Raw genomic sequence first — 6,567 nt, forward strand, 5'->3', positions numbered from 1 at the left:
CTTTCCTTCCTCTCCTCTTCCCCTTCCTTCCCCTCCTATTAGGACTAGGAAAGGGGGGAACCTACTCCTAGTAGGAGTAGGATTCCTCCCCTTGGGGGCGCACCATGAGGCCGGCCGCCCCCCCTCCCCACCTTTATATACGAGGGAGGGGGGCACCCCATAGACACACAAGTTGATTGTTTTAGCCGTGTGCGGTGCCCCCCTCCACAGATTTCCACCTCGGCCATATCGTTGTAGTGCTTAGGCGAAGCCCTGCATCGGTAACTTCATCATCACCGTCATCATGCTGTCATGCTGACGAAACTCTCCCTTGGCCTCAACTGGATCAAGATTTTGAGGGATGTCACCAAGCTGAACGTGTGCAGATCACGGAGGTGCCGTGCATTCGGTACTTGATCGGTTGGATCGCGAAGACGTTTGACTACATCAACAGCGTTACTTAACGCTTCCGCTTTCGGTCTACGAGGGTATGTAGACACACTCTCCCCTCTCGTTGCTATACATCTCCTAGATAGATCTTGCGTGGTGATATGTCTCCAACATATCTATAATTTTTTTATTGTTCCATGCTATTATATTATCTGTTTTGGATGTTTAATGGGCTTTATTATACACTTTTATATTATTTTTGGGACTAACCTACTAAACCAAGGCTATCGGTGTCAAAACCGGAGGATCTCGGGTAGGGGGTCCCGAACTGTGCGTCTAGGCCAGATGGTAACAGGAGGCAGGGGACACGATGTTTTACCCAGGTTCGGGCCCTCTTGATGGAGGTAAACCCTTCGTCCTGCTTGATTAATATTGAAGATATGTGTAGTACAAGAGTAGATCTACCACGAGATCAGAGAGGTTAAACCCTAGAAGCTAGCCTATGGTATGATTGTATGTTGTGATTGTTGTCCTACGGACTAAAACCCTTCGGTTTATATAGACACCGGAGAGGGTTAGGGTTACACAAGGTCGGTTACTAAGGAGGAGATATCCATATACATATTTCCTAGCTTGCCTTCCACGCCAAGTAGAGTCCCATCCGGACACGAGACGAAGTCTTCAATCTTGTATCTTCATAGTCTAACAGTCCGGCCAATGGAGATAGTCTGGCTATCCGGAGACCCCCTAATCCAAGACTCGCTCAGTAGCCCCCGAACCAGGCTTCAATGACGACGAGTCCGGCGCACAGTATTATCTTCGGCATTGCAAGGCGGGTTCCTCTCCAAATTATGTGTACCTGTCAAAATAATGTCCGGTTCCTTGTGACGGTTTGTACTCCTTGGCTTCTACGCCCAATAATGGCCACTTTCCACGTGTCGAGCGAATGTGAAGAGCCAGGGTGTTTTCACATTTACCCCCTAGCTATGTAAATGAGCCGCCTATTTAAAAAGACGAGGATTCAAATCCAAATCACATCATCCTCCCTTGCCGAGTCTTCATAGGAGCGTACCCGACACAGATCCATTCCACCATGGCCAGTCGACGTAGCTCCTCCTCTCGCACCCCTAGTTCCAAGCCTGGAGATTGGGAGAGATGTTCCATCCCGCACAGCAAATTGGTGATGCTTCAATCCAAGGGATTTCTTCCCCTAGCGTACCTGGTTCCGGTTCGAGCCGGGCTTGCCACCTACAATGGCGGAGAGCAAGCGGAGAGTTGTCCCAATCCCTCTAAGGGAGAGCGGGTATGCCTTGTCCCTTATCTGGTAAGAGGGCTCGGATTCCCAATTCATCCATTTCTCCGGGGGCTTCTGGAGTTCTATGGCCTCTAGCTGCACAGCCTTACGCCTGCCTCCCTGCTGCATATCGCGGGATTCGTAGCCCTTTGCGAGTTATTTTTGGGCTATGAGGCTCATTTCGCTTTGTGGAAGAAGTTGTTCTGCCTTGTGCCCCGTTCTAAGAAGGGATCAATATATCAAGTGGGCGGAGCCGAAGTGTGGCGTATTGCCGGGACCGGATACCTGTCCGGGACCCCGAGGAAGACGTTCGAAGACTGGCCTTCATAACGGTTTTATATAAAAGATGTCCCCCTTCCGGGCCCTACTCGGATAGGCCTTCCTGAGTTCGACAATGCCCCTTTGAAGAAGCGCTGGAGCTGGCGTCCACGGAGCTCCCTAGAGGAAGACGACAGGGACATTCTTTATCTGATGAGCCGGATAAGTTCTTTAGCTCGATCCGGATTGACCATGATCGAGGTCATGGCTATATGCATTATGCGGGGGGTGCAGCCGCTCCAGTATAGAGGCCACCCCATGTGGGATTTCAACGGGGAGGATGACGCCACCCACCACGACCGCAATGGGCCGGGATCGGCTGCTGATCTAATAAAGATCTTGTCCACTTTATACAAGGGAGAAGAGCAGGAATTCCTCCGTGTCAACCCGCAGGGCGGATTCTTTATGTACAATCCTCTGAGCTGGGTAAGCGGAGACTTTTTCTCGCCCATCCGTTTCGTATTCCCGTAGTTTAAGTATTCATTCTAGCAATTTCATCGCAGGAGTTGTGCCAGGTAGTAAAGGAGATAAACAGCCCTCCTCCACAGCCCGAGGACCCTGGACGGTCCCTTGACCCGGCCTCCCAGGAGGATCCGGACATATCCGTGGAGCTGATTGACGGGGTATTTTACCAAGGGAGTAATGACAATACCTTGGTGGCCATTACGGCCGATTACCCTGGGCTAGTTCCAGCTGTTGGAAATATGCCCTAGAGGCAATAATAAAAGGATTATTATTATATTTCCTTGTTCATGATAATTGTCTTTTATTCATGCTATAATTGTGTTATCCGGAAATCGTAATACATGTGTGAATACATAGACACCAACATGTCCCTAGTAAGCCTCTAGTTGACTAGCTCGTTAATCAACAGATAGTCATGGTTTCCTGACTATGGACATTGGATGTCAATGATAAAGAGATCACATCATTAGGAGAATGATGTGATGGACAAGACCCAATCCTAAACATAGCACAAGATCGTATAGTTCGTTTGCTAGAGTTTTCCCAATGTCAAGTATCTTTTCCTTAGACCATGAGATCGTGTAACTCCCGGATACCATAGGAATGCTTTGGGTGTACCAAACGTCACAACGTAACTGGGTGACTATAAAGGTATACTACGGGTATCTCCGAAAGTGTCTGTTGGGTTGACACGGATCAAGACTGGGATTTGTCACTCCGTATGACGGAGAGGTATCTCTAGGCCCACTCGGTAATGCATCATCATAATGAGCTCAAAGTGACCAAGTGTCTGGTCACGGGATCATGCATTACGGTACGAGTAAAGTGACTTGCCGGTAACGAGATTGAACGAGGTATTGGGATACCGACGATCGAATCTCGGGCAAGTAACGTACCGATTGACAAAGGGAATTGTATACGGGGTTGCTTGAATCCTCGACATCGTGGTTCATTCGATGAGATCATCGAGGAGCATGTGGGAGCCAACATGGGTATCCAGATCTCGCTGTTGGTTATTGACCGGAGAGCCATCTCGGTCATGTCTACATGTCTCCCGAATCCGTAGGGTCTACACACTTAAGGTTCGGTGACGCTAGGCTTGTAGAGATATGAATATGCAGTAACCCAAAAGTTGTTTGGAGTCCCGGATGAGATCCCGGATGCCGCGAGGAGTTCCGGAATGGTCCGGAGGTGGAGAATTGTATATAGGAAGTGTAGTTTCGGCCATCGGGAGAGTTTCGGGGGTCACCGGTATTGTACCGGGACCACCGGAAGGGTCCGGGGGGGTCCACCGGGTGGGGCCACCCATCTCGGAGGGCCCCATGGGCTAAAGTGGGGAGGGGAACCAGCCCATAGTGGGCTGGTGCGCCCCCCTTGGCCCACCCCATGCGCCTAGGGTTGAGAACCCTAGGGTGGGGGGGCGCCCCACCTGGCTTGGGGGGCACTCCACCCCTTGGCCATCGCCCCCCCTAGGAGATCCCATCTCCTAGGGCCGGCGCACCCCCTAGGGGGCCTATATAAAGGGGGGGAGGGAGGGGCAGCCGCACCCTTGAGTCTTGGCGCCTCCCTCTCCCCTGCTACACCTTCCCTCTCGCAGAAGAACGGCGAAGCCCTGCTGCGGTGACTGCTGCATCCACCACCACGCCGTCGTGCTGCTGGATCTTCATCAACCTCTCCTCCCCCTTGCTGGATCAACAAGGAGGAGACGTCACGCTGGCCGTACGTGTGTTGAACATGGAGGTGTCGTTCGTTCGGCGCTAGGATCTCCGGTGATTTGGATCATGTCGAGTACGACTTCCTCATCCCCGTTCTTTGAACGCTTCCGCGCGTGATCTACAAAGGTATGTAGATGCAATCTGATCACTCGTTGCTAGATGAACTCATAGATGGATCTTGGTGAAACCGTAGGAAATTTTTTGTTTTCTGCAACGTTCACCAACAGTGGCATCATGAGCTAGGTCTATGCATAGTTCTCTTTGCACGAGTAGAACACAATTTGTTGTGGGCGTAGATGTTGTCAACTTTCTTGCCGCTACTAGTCTTATTTTGCTTCAGCGGTATTGTGGGATGAAGCGGCCCGGACCAACCTTACACGTACGCTTACGTGAGACCGATTCCACCGACTGACATGCACTAGTTGCATAAGGTGGCTGGCGGGTGTCTGTCTCTCCCACTTTACTTGGAGCGGATTCGATGAAAAGGGTCCTTATGAAGGGTAAATAGAAGTTGACAAATCACATTGTGGCTTTCACGTAGGTAAGGAAACGTTCTTGCTAGAACCCTATTGCAGCCACGTAAAACTTACAACAACAATTAGAGTACGTCTAACTTGTTTTTGCAACAAGTGTTTTGTGATGTGATATGGCCAAAGTTGTGATGGATGATGAATGATATATATGTGATGTATGAGATGTTCATGCTATTGTAATAGGAATCACAACTTGCATGTCGATGAGCATGACAACCGACAGGAGCCATAGGAGTTGTCTTTATTTTTTGTATGACCTGCGTGTCATTGAGAAACGCCATGTAAATTACTTTACTTTATTGCTAAACGTGTTAGCCATAGTAGTAGAAGTAATAGTTGGCGAGCAACTTCATGGAGACACGATGATGGAGATCATGATGATGGAGATCATGGTGTCATGCCGGTGACAAGATGATCATGGAGCCCCAAGATGGAGATCAAAGGAGCTATGTGATATTGGCCATATCATGTCACTATTATTATTTGATTGCATGTGATGTTTATCATGTTTATTGCATCTTGTTTACTTAGAATGACGGTAGTAAATAAGATGATCCCTCATAATAATTTCAAGAAAGTGTTCCCCCTAACTGTGCATTGTTGCGACAGTTCGTTGTTTCGAAGCACCACGTGATGATCGGGTGTGATAGATTCCAACATTCACATACAACGGGTGTAAGACAGATTTACACATGCAAACACTTAGGTTGACTTGACGAGCCTAGCATGTACAGACATGGCCTCGGAACACAGAAGACCGAAAGGTCGAGCATGAGTCGTATAGAAGATACGATCAACATGAAGATGTTCACCGATGTTGACTAGTCCGTCTCACATGATGATCAGACACGGCCTAGTTAACTCGGATCATGTTATACTTAGATGACTGGTGGGATGTCTATCCGAGTGGGAGTTCACTGAATAATTTGATTTAGATGAACTTAATTATCATGAACTTAGTCTAAAATCTTTACAACATGTATTGTAGATCAAATGGCCAACGTTGTCCTCAACTTCAATGCGTTCCTAGAGAAACCAAGCTGAAAGACGATGGCAGCAACTATACAGACTGGGTCCGGAACCTGAGGATCATCCTCATAGCTGCCAAGAAAGATTATGTCCTACAAGCACCGCTAGGTGAAGCACCTGTTCTCCCTGCAGAACAAGACGTTATGAACGCTTGGCAGACATGTACCGATGATTACTCCCTCGTTCAGTGCGTCATGCTTTACAGCTTAGAGCCGGGGCTCCAAAAGTGTTTTGAGAGACACGGAGCATATGGGATGTTCGAAGAGCTGAAAATGGTTTTTCAAGCTCATGCCCGGGTCGAGAGATATGAAGTCTCCGACAAGTTCTTCAGCTGTAAGATGGAGGAAAACAGTTCTGTCAGTGAGCACATACTCACTATGTCTGGGTTACATAACCGCTTGACTCAGCTGGGAGTTAATCTCCCGGATGACGCGGTCATTGACAGAATCCTTCAGTCGCTTCCACCGAGCTACAAGAGCTTTGTGATGAACTTCAATATGCAGGGGATGGAAAAGACCATTCCTGAAGTATTTGCAATGCTGAAATCAGCAGAGGTAGAAGTCAAAAAGGAACATCAAGTGTTGATGGTGAATAAAACCACTAAGTTCAAGAAAGGCAAGGGTAAGAAGAACTTCAAGAAGGACGGCAAGGGAGTTGCCGCGCCCGGCAAGCAAGCTGCCGGGAAGAAGCCAAAGAATGGGCCCAAGCCCGAGACTGAGTGTTTTTATTGCAAGGGATGTGGTCACTGGAGGCGGAACTGCCCCAAATACTTAGCGGACAAGAAGGCCGGCATCACGAAAGGTATATGTGATATACATGTAATTGATGTGTACCTTACCAGTAC

Source organism: Triticum dicoccoides, chromosome 5A (genome assembly GCF_002162155.2).
Source record: "Triticum dicoccoides isolate Atlit2015 ecotype Zavitan chromosome 5A, WEW_v2.0, whole genome shotgun sequence".
NCBI lineage: Eukaryota > Viridiplantae > Streptophyta > Magnoliopsida > Poales > Poaceae > Triticum > Triticum dicoccoides.